The sequence below is a fragment of the Haplochromis burtoni genome, unplaced genomic scaffold, assembly GCF_018398535.1.
Source record: "Haplochromis burtoni strain Fernald_Lab_line unplaced genomic scaffold, NCSU_Asbu1 Contig_88, whole genome shotgun sequence".
In the NCBI taxonomy this organism is placed as follows: Eukaryota; Metazoa; Chordata; class Actinopteri; order Cichliformes; family Cichlidae; genus Haplochromis; species Haplochromis burtoni.
The window spans coordinates 82,304-88,512 of record NW_024582449.1 but is presented as its reverse complement, the minus strand read 5'-3'; positions in this window follow the sequence as shown (position 1 = coordinate 88,512).

Below are 6,209 nucleotides of genomic sequence, written 5' to 3'. Positions count from 1 at the left end.
AATAATTAATTAAACGTGTTATTAAAAGAGGCTGACAGTATTACATAAGTCACAGAACTGAATAAAATTCTGTTCAACAGGGAACCTATTTTTGTGTCTTTGTCCTTCTCAACTTTATGAAGAACAAGTCTTACAGACAACAGAGGGTTGAGGCCTTAGAATATGAGAACCAACACATGAGCGTGAGATTTATTTTTTCGTAAATAGAAAGCATAATTAAATTATTTATGTATATCAAAGAACGAGGCAAAGGTAACTTCTCTATTTGTAAGTCTTTTATCGGTCTTAGATGTTTTACCTCAAATACACACGTGCAAAGGTTTGTCTCATGATTGTCATGTTGTCATTATCAACATTAAGAATATGTAGAGATTTAAGTTTTTTATCATATTATTAAATTAGCACAGAATTGTGTATCAGACAATATAAGAAAAAGCCCCAAACTCCACTCACAGGTGGAGTGATCACCATCATGACTTCCATGCATCGATCTAAAAATAACAGCATCAAGCCCTAACTGTATGGTTGATCAAAATGGAAAACTTTAAGCCTAATCTTAAAATTAGAGAAGGAGTCTGTCTCCTTAATCCAAGCTGGGATCTGGTTCCACAGAAGAGGGGCCTGGAAGCTAAAGGTTCTGCCTCCCATTTTACTTTTAAATACTCTAGGAACCACAAGTAAGCCTGCAGTCTGAGAGCAAAGTGCTCTAATGGGGTGATATGGTACTATAAGATCATTAAGATAAGATGGGGTCTGGTTATTCAAGACCCTTGGATGTGATGAGAAGGATTTTTAATTTGATTCAGGATTTAACAGGGAGCCAATGAAGAGAAGCCAATATAGGAGAAATATGCTCTCTCTTTCTAGTTCCTGTTAATAATCTTGTCACAGCATTTTGGATTAACTTTTCAGGTAGGTTTCAGGCTTCCTGATAATAACAAATTACAGTAGCCCAACCGAGATGTAATGAATGAAGTAATAAGTGTGTCAACTAGTTTTTTATTGTCACTATTTAATATTTATTTGATGCCCCCTACAGTTTATTTAAGGTGTCCTGTGTTAAATGGCTCCTGGTGGCGCCTCCTGGTCTTTGGATGACATCTGGGCTCTTCAGGTCTGAGGAGCTGAACAATCTGGCTTCTCAGTGCAAACACGCCCTACTGCTATTCTTTGTTTTAATATTTGTGTTAGTTCAGGAGGTAGAGTTCTTTTATTATTAAATTAAAGTCCTGCTTTACTAGTCTCCTATACAGTGCTTTCCAGTATTCTTTTGAAAGAGATTTACCACTTTTTTTAGACACAGCGTTTATTTGTTGTCAGAAAGCATTATTCAGCTGTGCAACCATTGCTATCCTTTAGGGATAGTGTGCAAGGTCTGAAGAACTTCTCAGATGAGAGATGAAACATCTTCAAGCAATTTCAAAAAGTCCAGACGGTTTTCTTTCCAAGCTTCTTAGACTACGATGACCTGGAAGACTGAGAACCTTCAAAGAGCTACTGTGCAAGCTACAGTTGTGAAGCTGTCCTTTGGTGACATCTGTAGGCAACACTGAGGAGGTGCAAACTAGTGTGTTTTCCACTAATTCAACCAGAGAAACTGACTTAGAATGTCTAAGTCAGTTTGTTTGGGGCCAAAAACCTTAATGTTGTGTTTGTGTTATTACACTCTTACTTTTAATATTGACAAAGTATTTAATATTGTTACTCTGACAATTACATTAACAAAGTTACATTATCATAGTTATGTTAACATAAGAAGTTTCAGTAGTTGTAATACTATTTGCATTATTTACATTATACAGAACGGTTGGTCTGTTTATGCTTGATTTTCATTGTTAAATATTGGACACCTCATGTATGAAATGGGCATTCAGTGTCATTTTATCACAGTATTGTTTTTCATACTTTATATGATTTTGAAAAACTTCAAATAAAGATGTTGATAAGAAATTATGTGTTGTTTCTATCATACCTTTTAGTTGCTTCCTTGATGTGATCTTTTGTAACACTCCTATGTACACATCTACACACAGTGAAGACACTTGCACAGATGCTGTGTGACAGTTGATCAGTTCTTGTTTATAGATTGTGTAAATATTGCAGCACAGCCAACGTGAAATGCATTCCTTCCTTTTTTTCTCAGATAGGGGATTTAGTCAGCCAGCTGTCGGTTAATATAGTTTATTCATGGTGACATCATTGATCATCATTGACATCATTTTAAAAAGAACTTTCTGCTGAACAAATAACTTTTAAACCTTAGCGGTGGAAGTGCATGTATACTTCATATAGATGAATGATAAATTAATATATGTGTGTGTTATTTTCATTTAGAAAATGACAATGATTTGATCTGAATTTGTATTTCTATTTTCCTTTATATCCACAATGTTTTAAATTATAATGTAAATAATGCAAATAGTATTACAACTACTGAAACTTCTTATGTTAACATAACTATGATAATGTAACTTTGTTAATGTAATTGTCAGAGTAACAATATTAAATACTTTGTCAATATTAAAAGTAAGAGTGTAATAACACAAACACAACATTAAGGTTTTTGGCCCCAAACAAACTCGACTTAGACATAATTTCTCTGGTTGAATTAGTGGAAAACACACTAGTTTGCACCTCCTCAGTGTTGCCTACAGATGTCACCAAAGGACAGCTTCACAACTGTAGCTTGCACAGTAGCTCTTTGAAGGTTCTCAGTCTTCCAGGTCATCGTAGTCTAAGAAGCTTGGAAAGAAAACCGTCTGGACTTTTTGAAATTGCTTGAAGATGTTTCATCTCTCATCTGAGAAGTTCTTCAGACCTTGCACACTATCCCTAAAGGATAGCAATGGTTGCACAGCTGAATAATGCTTTCTGACAACAAATAAACGCTGTGTCTAAAAAAAGTGGTAAATCTCTTTCAAAAGAATACTGGAAAGCACTGTATAGGAGACTAGTAAAGCAGGACTTTAATTTAATAATAAAAGAACTCTACCTCCTGAACTAACACAAATATTAAAACAAAGAATAGCAGTAGGGCGTGTTTGCACTGAGAAGCCAGATTGTTCAGCTCCTCAGACCTGAGGAGCCCAGATGTCATCCAAAGACCAGGAGGCGCCACCAGGAGCCATTTAACACAGGACACCTTAAATAAACTGTAGGGGGCATCAAATAAATATTAAATAGTGACAATAAAAAACTAGTTGACACACTTATTACTTCATTCATTACATCTCGGTTGGGCTACTGTAATTTGTTATTATCAGGAAGCCTGAAACCTACCTGAAAAGTTAATCCAAAATGCTGTGACAAGATTATTAACAGGAACTAGAAAGAGAGAGCATATTTCTCCTATATTGGCTTCTCTTCATTGGCTCCCTGTTAAATCCTGAACTCCATAGGATTCACTTCGAAATCAAAGTTATTAAACCTCTCTCATCAATCCACAGTCTTGAATAATCAGACCCCATCTTATCTTAATGACTTATAGTACCATATACACCCTCATTAGAGCACTTCGCTCTCAGACTGCAGGCTTACTTGTGGTTCCTAGAGTATTTAAAAGTAAAATGGGAGGCAGAACCTTTAGCTTCCAGGCCCCTCTTCTGTGGAACCAGATCCCAGTTTGGATTAAGGAGACAGACTCCTTCTCTAATTTTAAGATTAGGCTTAAAGTTTTCCATTTTGATCAACCATACAGTTAGGGCTTGATGCTGTTATTTTTAGATCGATGCATGGAAGTCATGATGGTGATCACTCCACCTGTGAGTGGAGTTTGGGGCTTTTTCTTATATTGTCTGATACACAATTCTGTGCTAATTTAATAATATGATAAAAAACTTAAATCTCTACATATTCTTAATGTTGATAATGACAACATGACAATCATGAGACAAACCTTTGCACGTGTGTATTTGAGGTAAAACATCTAAGTCTGATAAAAGACTTACAAATAGAGAAGTTACCTTTGCCTCGTTCTTTGATATACATAAATAATTTAATTATGCTTTCTATTTACGAAAAAATAAATCTCACGCTCATGTGTTGGTTCTCATATTCTAAGGCCTCAACCCTCTGTTGTCTGTAAGACTTGTTCTTCATAAAGTTGAGAAGGACAAAGACACAAAAATAGGTTCCCTGTTGAACAGAATTTTATTCAGTTCTGTGACTTATGTAATACTGTCAGCCTCTTTTAATAACACGTTTAATTAATTATTCTCTGGTCCCCTCCCCAATCAGACCAGGAGTGACATGTTTAGCCACATGTTCTCCTTAAATTGCTGGCTGTCTGAGTGGTGGGCTTCATAGATAATTGGCAAACCTTCTGGAGGAAACCTGGTCTTGTTAGGAGAGACGGCATCCATCCCACTTTGGATGGAGCAGCTCTCATTTCTAGAAATATGGACAAATTTATTAAACCCCCAAAATATGACTATCCAGAGTTGGGACCAGGAAGCAGAGTTGCAGTCTTACACGCCTCTCTGCAGCTTCTCTCCTCCTGCTACCCCCCCAAAAACCCATCTCCATAGAGACTGTGTCAGCTTCCAAAAAGACAAAAAACAAACTAAAAACCAGCAACAAACAACTTAAACATAAACAATTACAAAGAAAGAACAATACAGTATCCACATCTGAACCAAAGAGTAAAACAGTGAAATGTGGATTATTAAATATTAGGTCTCTCTCCTCCAAGTCTCTGTTAGTACATGACTTAATAATTGATCAACAAATTGATTTACTCTGCCTTACAGAAACCTGGTTGCAGCAGGATGATTATGTTAGTTTAAATGAATCAACACCCCCGAGTCATTCTAACTAACATGAATATGCTATTCGTATATGCATTATAGGGCGTGTGCAGCAATTTTTCACACCAGCCTATTAATTAATGAAAGACCAAGACAGACTTTTAATTCATTTGAAAGCCTGATGCTTAGCCTCGTCCACCCCAGCTGTGAAACTCAGAAACCAGTCTTACTTGTTATCATCTATCGTCCACCTGGGCCTTACACAGAGTTTCTGTCTGATTTCTCAGACTTTATATCTAATTTAGTTCTGAGCTCAGATAAAATAATTATTGTGGGTGATTTTAACATCCATGTAGATGCTAAAAATGACAGCCTCAACATGGCATTTAGTCTGTTATTAGACTCAATTGGCTTCTCTCAAAATGTAAAAGAACCCACCCACCACTTTAATCACACTCTAGATCTTGTTTTAACATATGGCATAGAAACTGAACATAATACCCCCCCCAGGTATTATAGGAAAAGCCATAAAGCCTTTGAACGAAAACAGACGCTGTTGTGACAGTGATGTACACTGTCTTGTTGGTATATGTATGATTTCTATACATTTTACGTCAGATAACAACTTTGGTTGTAAGCTTCAGATAATTAATAAAAGCGAGACATTTTAAATGAGAATAAGAAAGTATTTCTTTGTGCCCCCCTCTCCCTGTTAATGCCCTACCTGGCCCCCTGGCAAAACTTTGCTAGACCCGCCCCTGCACAGTTACCAGCTGTCAGCTAAAAAAGGATCCTGGTGTTATTTGTCTCTCAGAAACAGTTCATAACTTCCCTTCAACTCATTCATGTCGCCTAAAAGGTAAACCTGTTTCTCCATCACAGCTCTGATGATTCAGTAAGGACATCTCCTGGTTTCATCTTCATGTTTCCCTCTCGCCACATATACAAATCGATATCATGACCAGCAGCTTTTACAGCTGCTAGAAATTAATATTAAATAAATTCTAACAACAGCTGATCAAGATTAAACGTGCAGCTGTTGTTTAACGTGACATCCGCTGGTTTCTTCTTTCTGGCGCAAAGTGGGCGATAAACAAACAAGAGAGAAAAGCTGATCAGCTGATCATTGATCAGTTTCATGATTAAAGTAGCAACAGGAGAGGGAGGGGGACAGAATGAGAGAAGAAGAGGCAGCTGTGCAGCATAACGACAGAATAACTCCAGCTTTGTGTCTTTTTCCATTCTAGCTGAAGTCTGGGACAAACTGTGCTCCTTTTCAGTTCAATACTAAACACGTAATATTTTTTCTCAATGCGGGAGGATTCCGTCTTTTTACAGGACGGTTGGCAACTCTACTAACTAACCTTATGAATAAAATAAAGTTCACTATCAGTAACATCATAGCACCCACCCAGCTGTATAGAAATTCCGTCATGCTAGCTATACGCAGTACGAGTTTATTGT